This window comes from Nomascus leucogenys, chromosome 4 (assembly GCF_006542625.1).
Source record: "Nomascus leucogenys isolate Asia chromosome 4, Asia_NLE_v1, whole genome shotgun sequence".
Taxonomy (NCBI): Eukaryota; Metazoa; Chordata; class Mammalia; order Primates; family Hylobatidae; genus Nomascus; species Nomascus leucogenys.
In genome coordinates, this window is record NC_044384.1 from 55,456,552 (window position 1) to 55,472,223 (window position 15,672).

At 41.7% G+C, this 15,672-nt stretch overlaps 1 protein-coding gene across 1 annotated transcript in view; it reads left to right on the forward strand.

The window, feature by feature from the left end:
* The first annotated feature begins 257 nt into the window (after positions 1-257).
* OSBPL1A (oxysterol binding protein like 1A) overlaps positions 258-15,672 on the forward strand; it is a 239,526-nt gene continuing 224,111 nt past the window's right edge. Inside the window, exon 1 of the mRNA XM_012506331.2 lies at positions 258-485. The gene's annotated coding sequence lies outside the window, so the exon portion shown is untranslated. The remainder of the gene's footprint in view (positions 486-15,672) is intronic.

The following is a 15,672-nucleotide window of genomic DNA, read 5'->3' on the forward strand; positions in this document are numbered from 1 at the left end:
CTTCCACTGGCTCTCACGGGCTGTTCCTTGTAGTCTCCGGGTAAGGCCTGCCACTTCTTCCCTCGGGGTGTGGTGGGAGGAGCGCGAAGGCTTTGCGCCTCCCTAGTAATTGGCAAAACCTGGAACCAGCGCCGGCGGCCTAGGCGAGACAGGAGCGGGCCGGGGGCGTGGGCGGGCCAGGCAGGGGCGGGGAGTGGGCGGGGAACGGGCGTGTCCCCGCTGCGGTCACGTGTCGGGAGGGATGCCAGCTCGCCAGGAGGATGCGCGTTCCAGGGGCGGGCTGTGGGGAGGGGCGGCGCCACCTCGCGCTCCGCCCTGGTCCCGGAGCCGGGTCCCGGCGACAGACGTTACGCGGGCTCGAGCGTCCTCGGGGAGTGCCAGCCGGAGTCGGTGACGACCACTTCCTCGACGTGGGGCGGGCGGACGGGAAGCCTGCGGTCGTGGCCGCCGCCACGGGAGCTCTGGGAGCCCGGGTGACCGCGTAGGTCAGTTTCTCGCGGCTGTCCACGCCTGGAGTTCGAGGCCGGTTCCCGCGCTGACGGGTTCCCGCCGGGCTGCGCTCGGGAGGTCTGTCCGCGCCTGGTTGGGGGTGGGCGCTCCTGTCCCGGGCGTCTCAGAGGATGGTCGGGTCGTGGTGCGGCGACGCAGGGCTGCAGCCGAGCTCGGCTTCCCGGCGGCCGCTGGCTGTTCCAGCGCTGCAGGAAGTTAGGCGTTAAAAGTAACAAGATGTTGGCGTTTGTTGCACTTCCACTCGGGTGCCACGACCATGCTGGTGCCGCATGCATCCCCCACCAGATCTTCAGCTGCGTGCCTTCTTAGTACTTTCGTGTGTCCATGTGACTTTTTAATTTCCTCCTAACAAGAGGAGGATTGATGCACAATGGAAGTCACGCATTGTTCATGTGACCGTTTCCCAATGTGCCGCGTGGTCGGTTCTACAAGCATGAACGAATATCCAAAGGAGATTCCGAAACTGAATGAGAGCGCAGCTGCACAATAGACTTTAACAATTCACTTATCCTGCTGCCCTAATGATTGGCAGGAGGCATTGAAAAGGGTTATCCTGATTTAGTATTAGTTTTCAGTTCAAGTTGTCGTTTTTAGGCAGATGGTATTGTGAAATGGAACTGTGGGCAGTGTGATATTGTTAGCTTAAATAAGGTTGCTTGAATGTTGCAAATGTGGCTATTAGGTGTCTGTGAATAGTTAATAATATAATTAAATCAGCTTTAAAATCGGTGATGTGTTTTCCCTGAAAACTTCATTCTTTGCCCTGTAATAGGTGCATTCTGGATTTGGAGTTTGGAACCTCCTCACCTCTTCACTCAGCATTTGGGAAATAATTTGCAGATTGGTTTTGAGGGGTAGAAGTATTTGCAGTTTAACCCCGATACAATGAATTTTTTGCAGTTTGATAGGTATAAATTCTGAACCACCCCCTCCCTCCCCTCCCCCAAGCTGGAATTGTGAAAAATTCTTAATTACAGCATAGTAACAAAATCCACCTTTTAATTCCCTAATTCTAAACCACTAGGTGGGCTTTGTCTACAATTTATAGGGGGAAAAGAGGAGAAAACTGTCTAACATTCCTTTCTTAAAATTTAACTATTCTTTTTCATTTCTCCCAGGCAGTGTAATTCTTCTCCAGCATTGAGCAACAGATAGTCAAAATAGAAGTTAACTGCCAAAGTTTGAGTACGTTAATCTGAAACATTTGTTATCTCAGTGTAGTATTTTGTGAAGGTTGTTTATGAAAATGACACTTGCTTAAATATCTCGTTGTGAATCAGCAGAAACTTATGGTGGGTGGCTAATTCTTCTCTCTGGAGGCTGCTTGTTTTTGCATGTATTATTCTAGCCGACTTTGATTCAGAGCAGTCAGGTATGATTTCTCTCTCTCTCTTTTTTTTTTTTTTTTTTAATTGAGACAGAGTCTCGCTCTGTTGCCCAGGCTGGAGTGCAGTGGCACGATCTCGGCTCACCGCAACCTCTGCCTCCCGGGTTGTAGTGATTCTCCTGCCTCAGCCTCCCAAGTAGCTGGGATTACAGGCACATGCCACCATGCCTGGCTAATTTTTGTATTTTTAGTATAGACGAGGTTTCACCATGTTGTTCAGGCTGGTCTCAAACTCCTGACCTTATGATCCACTTGCCTCGGCCTCCCAAAGTGCTGGGATTACAGGTGTGAGCCACAGGTATTATTTCTATAAAAGTATTCCTGGCCGGGTGCCATGGCTCAAGCCTGTAATCCCAGCACTTTGGGAGGCCGAGGCGGGCGGATCACTTGAGGTCAGGAGTTCGAGAGCAGCCTGGCCAAAATGATGAAACCCTGTCTCTACTAAAAATACAAAAATTAGCCCGGGCGTGGTGGTGGGCGCCTGTAATTCCAGCCACTTGGGAGGCTGAGGCTGGAGAATCCCTTGAACCCAGGAGGCGGAGATTACTGTGAATGGAGATCATGCCGTTGCACTGCAGCCTGGGCGACAAGAGCGAAACTCCCTCTCAAAAAAAAAAAAAAAAAAAAAAAAAATTCTCCCCATCATTTCCTCAAAACAAGGGGAAATGATACTGTTTTGGAACCAACAATTAGGTTGAAGAATACAGCCAGTCTTTTTTGAGTAATAACATGGCGCAATGCCGGTTAAATATTAATACATTACAAATTTTCTCCTTGTGGCTTTATTTTACTCAGAGATACATCTGTATAGCTGATCATAATATTTTTAAGTTGGAACTGTGTCAGTTTCTTACCTCTTGACATTACTGGAAGCTGAGCTTTTATACATTATATGTATTCATTGAGAAAAGTAGTAGGCAGAAAGTAGAAATCAGCCAAACGAATAACTTAGTGGAGAAAAGAGAATGTATCAAGTGCGTGTGAGAAATTTGATATCCTTCAGAACCTTGTCACTTCTTCCAAGCTGAGTCTGAACTTTGGCAATCAGAGCTTTTTTGATGACCTAGCAAGTTCTCTGAATTTCCTAGAAAGAGGACAGGTTTTAACACTGCAGTCACCAGCTTATACTAACAATTCATGAAGTTTAAGAAAAGACATTGTCAGGTAATCTGTATAGTATATGTATATTTATGATCGTGGTGTCATATAAGTATCTTATGTGATGTTCTTGGTCCCTAGAAATGTTTTTCCTCACATAGCCTCTGCCACTAATGCTGTGTCTGTACTGTCAGTATTAAGGGGGCTGTGTGAGGTGGGCTAGTATAAGAAATAGTTTTAATGCTATTACTAGGAAGATAAACTAGGTCGCTCACTTTACTTTTATTTATCAGCCTGCAAGTAGGAAATTACTGTATAGTGAAAGCAGTCTTTAACTGTACAATTTCCTATCATGTGACAATGGAAAGTAACCACATGTTTTTACTTTGTGTTTAAAGTTTTTCTTTAAAGAGGTATTTCTGTGATGCATAAATGGTCAGTATTATTATACATGAGTTTAATTGAGTTTGAAAGATAATTTTCAAATGTGAAATAATTGAAATGGGAAAATTTTAATGCATTTTTCTAAAATTTAGGGAATTTTATCATTAAAAGGTAACAATCAGCCTCCTTGCTAGGATTTTTATTACTAAACTTGATTTGTTAAATTTGTATGGTTCTCTGCTCTTCGCACCTGCTCTGTTTTGAAACAGTAGTTAATAGTTTTCAGAATCTGTCAAATTGAAGTTCAAATCAGGGGTGCATCTGGGGGTTAGTGCTTAATTGTTAAAGCAGCTAAAATTATAGCACCTAAAGTTATTTTAAACAACTTCATTAAGCAAAGCTATGAAGCTTATTTAATTTTTACTAATTTTAAGAAACATTAAAATTTCCAATCGAACATGGGTAAAATAAATACCCGGTGATATGGTTGGCTTTTTATTATGTCTGTATGGCATCCAAGTCAGTGTGGGTGTGGAATGGATGGGAATAAGAGAAGGTAATGTAAATTTATCAAATATAAAGTAAATAATAATTTGGTATAAACACTTTATGATTTCAATGCTTTATAAACCATCAGATGACACATAATTGTGGTCAATTCTCCATCATTTCTCCTCTGGGAGATGAATGCTTTTTATTAGGGCACAAAGACTTATTGAGGAAGTTAGAGAAAAAGTTTCACTGAATTAAAAATTAAGTGATTAAAATTTTGTCTTATAACTTAAAACAATACAGGTTAGTGCTTCCCAAAATAGGCTTTATAATTTGCTCCGTTTTCCTTAAATTGCCGTGTTTTAGGTATTCTTTTCAGTTAATAAATAAAGCTTTTTAAAATGAGACACCCAAAACATAATTGATTCAACTTCCTCAGTGCTTACACAGGAACACTAATGAGAATCAATGGCCTTTAACTTTTGCAGCTGAATTGAATTTTATAAAATACATAGCAATGCCAGGTGCGGTGGCTCACGCCCGTAATCCCAGCAATTTGGGAGGCTGAGGCGGGCCGATCACGAGGTCAGGAGATGGAGACCATCCTAGCTAACACAGTGAAACCCCGGCTCTACTAAAAAAATACAAAAAAATTAGCCGGGTGTGGTGGTGGGCACCTTTAATCCCAGCTACTTGGGAGGCTGAGCAGGAGAATGATGTGAACCCGGGAGGCGGAGCTTGCAATGAGCAGAGATCGTGCCACTGCACTCCAGCCTAGGTGACAGAGCGAGACTCCATCTCAAAAAATAATAAATAAAAATAAAATAGAATATGTTGCATTATTTCACCCCTTCTACGTTCTAGCTGTGACTCTACTGTTAACACTTGGCAATTAACTTGGCCTTTGGGCTTTTCAGTTGCTTCAGCTCTAGAATCAGAGTTAGATTAAATATGAATTTGTTTACCAATGTTCAGTTTCTAAAACAAGCAAAAAATGCATTTGTTTATGTCATCACAAATGTCAGGGTTTTCTGTATACATAATATGTGTATCTATGCACATATGTGCATAATGTATACACACGTACATACATGTAGGTATATGATTGCATCAGAGAAATTACTGATTGCTAGCAACTAATCATAGTTAGAGCAAATAAGTATTTTTTTTGCCATTGCCATGTTTTTATGTAGTGACTTTAATCTTTAATACCTTGCTGGTATTAAAAGAACATAACGTCAGGAAAAAACACACCATTAAGCAGCTAACTACAGGCTGGGCGAGGTGGCTCATACCTGTAATTCCAGCACATTGGAAGGCAAGGCAGGATGATTCCTTGAGGCCAGGAGTTTGAGACCAGCCTGGGCAACATAGCCAGACCGCATCTCTATAAAAGATACAAAAATTAGCCGGGTATGGTGGTGTGCACCTGTGGTCCCAGCTACTCAGGAGGCCAAAATGGGAGGATTGCTTGAGTCCAGGAGTTTGAGGCTGCAGTGAGCCATGATTGTGCCACTGCACTCCATCCTGGGCAATTGACTGAGACCCTGTTTCAAAAAAAAGGCAGCTAACTACTTTGGAACGCAGGGCTAAGCACAGTACTGGTTTTTATGTTTTTAAGATTTAGTTTATAAGATGTTTTTGTTCATAGACATTTAATTTTTCTCATTCAAATTTCTAGCATACAATGTATTTTAAATATTAATGTAACAGCATTCATAAAATCAGTATCTGAGAGTTTAAAAACTAATTGCAACATATATTTTTAATAATTTTTGAATAGTCTCCCTTTGTCTTTATTAGGAGTATAGGGCCAGGTGTGGTGGCTCACGCCTGTAATCTCAGCACTGTGGGAGGCCGAGGTGGGCTGATCACCTGAGGTCAGGAGTTCGAGACCAGCCTGACCAACATGGAGAAACCCCATCTCTACTAAAAATATAAAATAGCCAGGCATGGTGGCACATGCTTGTAATCCCTGCTACTCGGGAGGCTGAGGCAGGAGAATCACTTGAACCTGGGAGGCAGAGGTTGTGGTGAACCGAGAGGGCGCCATTGCACTCCAGCATGGGAAACGAGTGAAACTCCATCTCAAAAATAAAAAGAGTACAAATGCTGGCTGGATGCAGTGGCTCACGCCTGTAATCTCAGCACTTTGGGAGGCTGAGGTGGACAGATCGCTTGAACCCAGGAGTTTGAGACCAGCCTGGGCAACACAACGAAACCCCGACTCTACAAAAAATACGAAAATTAGCTGGGCATGGTGGCATGTGCCTGTAGTCCCAGCTACTTGGGAGGCTGAGGTGGGAGGATCACTTGAGCCCAGGAGGTGAAGGTTGCAGTGAGCTGAGATTGTGCCACTGCACTCCAGCCTTAGTGACAGACCTTGTCTCAAAAAAAAAGAAAAAAAAAGTACAAGTGCCATTTGGCAATTGTGCCAGTCATATTTTAGATGCTTCCTGATTTTTTGTGTGTGATAAAATGTACGTAACATCAAATTTGCCCTTTTAGGTTTTTTTGTTGTTGTTGGTTGGTTGGTTGGTTGGTTTTTTTTTTTTAAAAAGTGTTTCATTCTGTTGCCCAGAGCTGGAGTGCAGTGGCATGGTCATAGCTCACTGCAGCCTTGAACTCCCGGGCTCAAGTAGTCCTCCTGCTTCAGCCTCCCAAGTAGCTGGATCTATAAGTGCACACCATGACACTTGGTAATTAATTTTTTTTTTTTTTTTGTAGAGACTGGGGTCTTGCTGTGTTGCCCAGACTGGTCTTAAACTCCTGGCCTCAGGCTATCCTCCTGCCTCAGCCTCCCAAAGCAGCGGGGGATTACAGGCGTGAGCCATCACACCTGGCCTGTTTTAGCCATTGTTAAGTGTATTATTCAGTGGCATTGCGTACATTCACATTGTAGTACAGCTATCACCACTGTCCATCCCCAGAACCTCTTCCTGCATCCCAAACTGAAACTCTGTTCCCGTTAAACATTACTCCCTATTTCTTCCTCCCTTCTCCAGCCACTGACAACCACCATTCTGTTTTGTCTGTATGACTTTGACTATTTTAGCTGTCTCATCTAAGTGGAATCATATAATATTTGTCCTTTTGTGAGTGATTTATTTCACTTAGCATGATGTATTCCAGGTTCATCCATGTTCTAGCATGTGTCAGAATTTCCTTCCTCAATCAATTGATTGAGACAGTCTTGCTTTGTCGCCCAGGCTGTAGTGCAAAGTGGTGGGATCTCGGCTCACTGCAACCCCTGCCTCCCGGGCTCAAGCCATTCTTGTGCTTCAGCCTCCCCAGTAGCTGGGACTACAGGCACGCACCGCCACACCAGGCTAATTTTTGTGTTTTTAGTAGAGACGGGGTTTCACCATGTTGGCCAGGCTGGTCTCGAGCTCCTGACATTAGGTGATCCGCCCGCCTCAACTTCCCAAAGTGCCGCGGTTACAGCCGTGAGCCACTGCACCTGGCCAAAAAGTTACCTGAATCTGCTGAAATTTGGAGAGCAAGAAATGAGAAACACAATATTCAGGATTTCAATTTTTTTTAATTTAATGACTTTTTTTTTTTTTTTTTTTTTTTGAGAGGGAGTCTGGCTCTGTCGCCCAGGCTGGAGTGCAGTGGCGCCATCTTGGCTCACTGCAAGCTCCGCCTCCCGGGTTCACGCCATTCTCCTGCCTCAGCCTCCTCAGTAGCTGGGACTACAGGCGCCCGCCACTACGCCCGGCTAATTTTTTGTATTTTTTTTTTTTTTTAGTAGAGACGAGATTTCACCATGTTAGCCAGGATGGTCTTGGTGTCCTGACCTCGTGATCTTTCCGCTTCGGTCTCCCAAAGTGCTGGGATTACAGGCGTGAGCCACCGCGCCCGGCCTTTTTTTTTTTTGAGACAGAGTCGCACTCTGTTGCCCAGGTTGAAGTACAGTAGCACGATCTTGGCTTGCTGCAACCTCTGCCTCCCAGGTTGAAGTGATTCTCCTGCCTCAGCCTCCCCAGTAGCTGGGATTACAGGCGTGTGCCACCATGCCCAGCTAATTTTTGTATTTTTAATAGAGATGGGGTTTCCGTGGTCTGTTGGCCAGGCTGGGCTGGAATTCCTGACCTCAAGTGATCGCCTGCCTCGGCCTCCCAAAGTCTTGGGATTACAGGCATGAGCCACCACGCCCATCCTTCCTTTTAAAGGCTAAATTATATTCCCTTGTATATGTCACATTTTGTTTTTCCATTCATCTGTCAATGGACATTTAGGTTACTTCTCCTGTGAACATGGGAATACAAATATCTGTTTGATTCCTTGCTTTTAGTTCTTTTGGGTATATACCCAGAAGTAGAATTGCTGGATCATAGGTAATTATCTGTTTAATTTTTTGAGGAACCCCCATACTTCTCTGATGTTTTAAGATTTACAACTGCATGTTGTTATATGTATGACTAGGTGAATTAAGCCTGGATGTCTGAGATTTTAACTTTTCTATTACCTTTAAGAACTCTATTCCTGAAAAGGGCACATTGTTAAATATTTTCAGTTTTTGGCACTCGGGTGAATTAGCTCTTATTGTTGAATTTTATTATCTTTGATTTCTCTAGGAATTTTCTATCTTGGTTCTATAATTTTTTTTTTTTTTTTTTTTTGAGACAGAGTCTGGACTGCAGTGGTGTGATCTTGGGTCACTGCAACCTCTGCCTCCTAGGTTCAAGTGATTCTTGTACCTCAGCCTCCCCAGTAGCTGGGATTACAGGCGTGCACCACCACACCCGGCTAAGTTTTGTATTTTTTAGTAAAGATGGGGTTTCGCTATGTTGGCCAGGGTGGTCTCGAACTCCTGGCCTCAAGTGATCTGCCCTCCCTGGCCTCCCAAAATGTTGGGAATACAGGTGTGAGCCACCGCACCTGGCCAATTCTGTAGATATTAAGCTGGAATTGTAAAGAAAAGTAGTAAGCAGTTCAAATGATAAAATAATAGACTCCAACCAAATTTAACAAGTCATTGCCCTTTGAGTTGTAAGTTTTAAAATCTTTGTCAATATTTCAGAACTGTTGGGGCCACAGAACTTATCTACTATATTAAGTAGGGATTCAGTGGCATAGACTATCAAATATGGTCACCAGTTTAAGTAATTTTATGATATTTATAAAGCAACAAAATGTAAATTTTCTTTCCTCAAAAGAATTTAAAAATTTCCCTAGTGGACCTTGGAGGAGAGAAAACATAGGGCAAAAATGGTCTCTTATCTCTTGATTTTTGAAGCTCAAAATATTTTCCATGTAATTATTTCCCGGAAAACATTCTCATGGCCATGAAAATCTCATTAATCTAAAAACAGAGCTTGGAATTGCGTGAATGTGAGAAGAGCAGCTGAAAAGTGGTCTTGAAAAATACCATGTGCACTGATAGAGATGGCTGCAATCCATTGTGACCAGCTGCATTTGGGAATGCTTATCTTCTTCTTTTGGCTTAAACATCAGAGACAAAGCGCTTTTCTGGAATAAGCTCTCATGATTTGGAAGAATGTTTTTTAAAAATCTGTTCAACATATGAATTTGGGTGATTCTTTAAAAAATCAATTTTGAAGTTTCTTCTAAAGGTAGCTTTTAGTCAGAAATTAATGGAAATTAAATAGTTTACAAATAAAAGATGCATCAAATTAAGAAAGTAGTTATCAACCTCAATAATCTGGGGGGTTGTGTTTTAAACAATTTCTCCCTTTTTTGTTATTTTTGGTATAATTTTTTTTTTTTTTTTTTTTGAGATGGAGTCTCGCTCTTGTCACCCAGACTGAAGTGCAGTGGTGCGATCTTGGCTCACTGCAACCTCCACCTCCTGGGATCAAGCGATTCTCCTGCCTCAGCTTCCTGAGTAGCTGGGATTACAGGTGCCCATCACCACGCCCGGCTAATTTTTGTACTTTTAGTAGAGACGGGGTTTCGCCATGTTGTCCAAGCTGGTCTTGAACTCCTGACCTCAGGTGATTGGCCCGCCTTAGCCTCCCAAAATGCTGGGATTACAGACGAGTGTGAGCCACTGGGTCTGGCAGTATGTATTTTTAAAAATGTATTTCCCATGGCTTATTAGAAAAAAAGACTGTTAATTTTATGTCACTAGATATACCTTTTGTAAGGCATTGCCTGTAGACCTTCCTATAGGGAGACTGGATTGCTTTGTTTTCAAAGGACTAATTCCTCATCCATCCGCCCATCCATCCATCCGATTAACTAATATTTGGTTGCCTGCTGTGTTCTAGGCACCTTGCTAGGGATATAATAGAGGAACAGAATAGACACGAGGCACTTGTTCTCATCGAGTTTACAGTCTAGGGACAGCCAAAGAAATGAACACACCGATACCCACAGACTCACATATCATGGCAGGTTGCCATGAGGGCTTATCAAGGGGCTCTAGGTGATATTGGAGATGGAGAGAGCAGGTCAGACCTCTCTCCAGAAATGTGGATAGTTTATTTGTACACTTGTCTTCCTTATAACATTTAAAAGTTCTCCTAGTGTAAGGCCTGGTTTTATTCATTAGTGTCATCGGAGTTTAGAACAATGCCTAGAACGTGGTAAGCCTTCAAGTAATTGGGTATCGATTCATCCCCTTGTGTGGTATTAGAATTAGGGAAGGCGATGCAGGCCTGGTGGCAACAGGGAAACTGCAGCTTCTGGTGGCTGTCATGTTGGACACCTGATGGTGGGATAACTACCTGAATGTTCACCTAAGGGTTAAGGTTTCAGATACTCATGGGCATTCTAGATATTCAAGTCTACATAGACAGCAGTGGACTTTCAGTCCACATTTAGTGGATGGTTCTTGGATGAGAAAAGAAATGTGGCTGGGTGCAGTGGTGCACGCCTGTAATCCCAGTGCTTTGGGAGGCCAAGATAGAAAATCACTTAATCCCAGGAGTTTGAGATCAGCCAGGGCAACAAAGCGAGTCCCCATCTCTTTAAAAAAAATTGTGATGAATGGCTTTATTCCTTGGTTTGAAACATTTTATTAGTAGTTTCTTTGTAGTGTAGCTGAAAGGAATATAAAGATCATTTTATTATAATGATCTAATTAGTATTGCTATCATTTTTAGGAGGTTTTCTCAGTTTTTAAATTACAGATATTTCTGGAGTTGTGCTATTTTGCCTGGGTGTTAGAGCCACCGGGAAAGTATTTTGCTATAAAAAAATATTTTTGGGCTGGGCATGGTGGCTCACGCATGTAATCCTAGCACTTTGGGAGACCAAGGCAGTGGATCGCTTGAGCCCAGGATTCGAGACCAGCTTGGGCAACATGGCGAAACCCCATCTCTACAAAAAAAATACAAAAATTAGCTGGGCATGGTGGTGTGTGCACCTGTAGTCTCAGCTACTTGGGAGGCTGAGTTGAGAGAATCACCTGAGCCTGGGAGGTCGAGGCTGCAGTGAGCTGATTGTGCCACTGCACTCCAGCAGTGCAGGAAATATCTATACATATATTTCAAAAATATATATTTTTCAAACATATATTTCAAAAATATATATTTTTCAAACATATTTCAAAAATATATATTTTCAAACATATTTCAAAAATATATATTTTTTCAAACATATTTCAAAAATATATATTTTTCAAACAACATATTTCAAAAATATATATTTTTCAAACAACATATTTCAAAAATATATATTTTTCAAACAACATATTTCAAAAATATATATTTTTCAAACATATTTCAAAAATATATTTTTCAAACATATTTCAAAAATATATTTTTCAAACATATTTCAAAAATATATATTTTTCAAACATATTTCAAAAATATGTATTTTTCAAACATATTTCAAAAATATGTATTTTTCAAACATATTTCAAAAATATGTATTTTTCAAACATATTTCAAAAATATGTATTTTTCAAACATATTTCAAAAAATGTATTTTTCAAACATATTTCAAAAAATTGTATTTTTCAAACATATTTCAAAAAAATATATTTTTCAAACATATTTCAAAAATATATATTTTTCAAACATATTTCAAAAATATATATTTTTCAAACATATATTTCAAAAATATATATTTTTCAAACATATATTTCAAAATATATATTTTTCAAACATATATTTCAAACATATATTTTTTTCAAATATATATTGAAAATATATATTTTTCAATATATATTTCAAAAATATATATTTTTCAATATATATTTCAAAAATATATATTTTTCAATATATATTTCAAAAATATATATATTTTCAAATATATATATTGCAAAAAATATATTTTTCAAATATATATTTCAAAAATATATGTTTTTCAAATATATATATTTCAAAAATATATGTTTTTGAAATATATATTTCAAAAATATATATTTTCAAATATATAAATATATAAATACATATATTTCAAAAAAGTATATAAATATTTTTGAAATAGGGTCTCACTCTGTCATACAGGCTGGAGTGCAGTGGTGCAATCATGGCTCACTGTAGCTTTGACCTCCCTGGCTCAAGCAATCCTTCCACCTCAGCTTCCCAAGTAGCTGACTACAGGCACGTGCCACCATGCCCGGCTAATTTTTGTATTTTTGAAAAGATGGGGTCTTGATAGTTTACCCAGGCTGGTCTCGAACTCCCGGGCTCAAGCAATCCACCTGCCTTGGCCTCCCAAAGTGCTGGGATTACAGAGATGAGCCACCATGCCCGGCCTGTACTTCATTTTTATTAATTCATTTCCAAGAGGAGATAAGAGAAGGTGCCAGTCTCCTCCCCACCCCTGCCATTCCTTTCTAAAGTTATAAAAGATTATAAGGGAAAAGCAGTGAAAATGCCTGTTAGCATTTTGGAATTTATCCTCTAGGTATTGCTTATTTGGTTAAGTCTAAAGTTTCATAGTCAGAAAATCTTTAGAGTGTGGTTGGGCTGCACAACTAGACTAATTCTGATGCGTGTAATGTCAATTGCTTTGAACATGTAGTGTCAAATTGCTTTGAATATGTAGTATCAATTGCTTTGAACATGAGAGAATGTCCAAATTGCTTTAAGAATATGTTTTAGTCAAATGCCTATCTTAAAACTGATACCTGTGGGCTTTAGGCATAAGGCAATGTAAGTTGTTGATTTTTCCTTTTCTTGGTGAAATTTAACTGGCTCTGTTTCTTTCTCTTTCTTAAAAACAATAAAACAATCTCTATGACTGTATTGACCCCGTGACCCATTTTTTTCTTTCCTACCATCCTGTCTTATAGGAAGAGTCCTCGCTCCTCCTCAGGTACCTACAAATCTGTCCCTTTTCTTATTCTGGAAATTGGCAGTCATCAGATAGGCGCTCTCCCCCTGGCTCCCTGCCCCTTAACCATCCTCTTCATGATCCTTGCCGTCTTTCCTGCCCGCCAGCCTTGGTGCAGTGCCTTCCTGGTCTTCAGGGCCATCCTTCCCTTGGGCTTTTCTTCCTCAGGCTCCTCTAGGATCCCACTCCATCCCTCGTTCCTCCTTTCCCCTGTATGCCAAGGTTTGCCCCTCTCTTGGCTCTTGCCTTACAATCTTTAAACATGCGCAGGTGTCTAATATCCTAAAAGTGAAGCTGTTACTTTCTCTTCAGAAGGAAGTTGCTTTAAAGGAGTCTGGTGCAGTCTCCTTTTTATCCCCCATTCACTCCTCTGTTTACTAAAACCTATGTTTTTGCCTGTCTGAATTCCACTGGAGATACTCTTGGAGCTCGTCAGTGGCCTTCTATTTGCCAAAGCAATTGGTGTTTTCAGGCCTTGTCTTTCTTGCCCTTTCTTTTGTACCCATCCCATTCCCTGAAACACATTGCTCCCTTGGTTTCAGTTGCTGCCACCCTCTTCTGTGTCCTCTCTCCACCCTTAGTCGTTTTTTGCCAACTCCTCTTCCTTGGCCTCCTTTGCCTTAAATAAATGTTGCTTTTCTCCCAGTGAGGGTTCTCATTTATTCCTTTGATTTTAATGACCACTTATATGATGATAACTCCCACTATTTAAATTATTTTATTATTTGTTTATTTTTAGAGACAGGATCTCCTTCTGTTACCCAGGTTGGAATACAGTGGTGCAATTATAGCTCACAGCAGTCTCGAACTCCTGGGCTCAGGCAGTCTTCCTGCCTCAGCCCCCTGAGTAGCTGGTATTTGAATTCTAACCTACAGGCCAGGTGCGGTGGCTCACGCCTGTAATCCTAGCACTTTGGGAGGCCGAGGCAGGCGGATCATGAGGTCAGGAGATCAAGACCATCCTGGCTAACATGGTGAAACCCCGTCTCTACTAAAAATACAAAAAATTAGCCGGGTGTGGTGGTGGGCGCCTGTAGTCCCAGCTACTCGGGAGGCTGAGGCAGGCCAATGGCGTGAACCCGGGAGGCAGAGCTTGCAGTGAGCCGAGATTGCACCACTGCACTCCAGCCTGGCTGACAGATCGAGACTCCGTCTCAAAAAAAAAAAAAAAAATTCTAACCTACAACTGTTTTCTTGTACTTAAACTGTTATTAGCTAGCTACTTTCTTTTTCTTTCTTTCTTTTTTTTTTTTTTTCTGAGACAGAGTTTCACTCTTGTCACCTAGGCTGGGGTACAATGATGTGTTCTCGGCTCACTGCAACCTCCACCTCCCAGGTTCAAGGGATTCTCCTGCCTCAGCCTCTCAAGTAGCTGGGATTACAGGGGCCCACCACCACGCCTGGCTAATTTTTGTATTTTTAGTAGAGACAGGGTTTTACCATGTTGGCCAGGCTGATCTGGAATTCCTGACCTCAGGTGATCCGCCCATCTCGGCCTCCCAAAGTGCTGGGATTACAGGCATGAGCCACCCGCCCCCGGCCCTTTGTTTTTTTCTGAGACATGGTCTCGCCCTGTCACCCAGGCTGGAGTGCAGTGGCATGATCTCAGCTCACTGTAACCTCCACCTCCCGGGTTGAAGTGATTCTTGTGCCTTAGCCTCCCAAGTAGCTGGGACTACAGGCATGTGCCACCACCCCTGGCTAATTTTTGTATGTTTAGTAGAGACAGTGTTCGCCATGTTGGCCAGGCTGGCCTCCAACTCCTGACCTCAACTATCTGCCCACCTTGGCCTCCCAAAGTGCTGGGATTACAGGTGTGAGATACCATGCCCAGCCTGCTAGTTTCTTATTGAACATCTTCATCTCTGTTTCCCACAGGAATCTCAAATTCACCACAGCCAAATAGAGTCACATCTTCACTCATGTTGTTTATTTTCTATCCCATATATTAGTTAATCTCCTTGTTATGTATCTAGTGTCCAAGGAATTTTGTTCACGCCTGTGATCTTGGTGAACTTCTTATTCAAATACCAGTTTACATTTTTCTTTTTCTGTATCTAATCACTAATGTTGGCAGAGAGCTAACCACTCCCCTTCTCCTCTGTGCAGCCACTGTTCCGTGTGCGTTGCTGTACTTGGCACATGTTGTGATTGTTGTTTGCATGTTTGTCCTGTTCTGGAGGGCAGGGACTATATTATCCATCATCGTACCTCCAGTGCCTATAACAGCCCCTATCATCAGTAGATACTCAAGAAACATTTGTTGAATCAATTTTAGTTTCAATTCCAGCATTTATGAGTAACTATTTTGGTCTATATATTATAATGGACTGTTTAAGTAGATAGTAGACTTATTTATTTATTCATTTTTTAAGACGGAGTCTTGCTCTGTCACCAGGCTGGAGTGCGGTGGCGCGATCCAGCTCACTGCAACCTCCACCTCCTAGGTTCAAGCAATTCTCTTGCCTCAGCTTCCCGAGTAGCTGGGACTGCAGGCAGGTCGCCATGTCCAGCTCATTTTTGTATTTTTAGTAGAGATGGAGTTT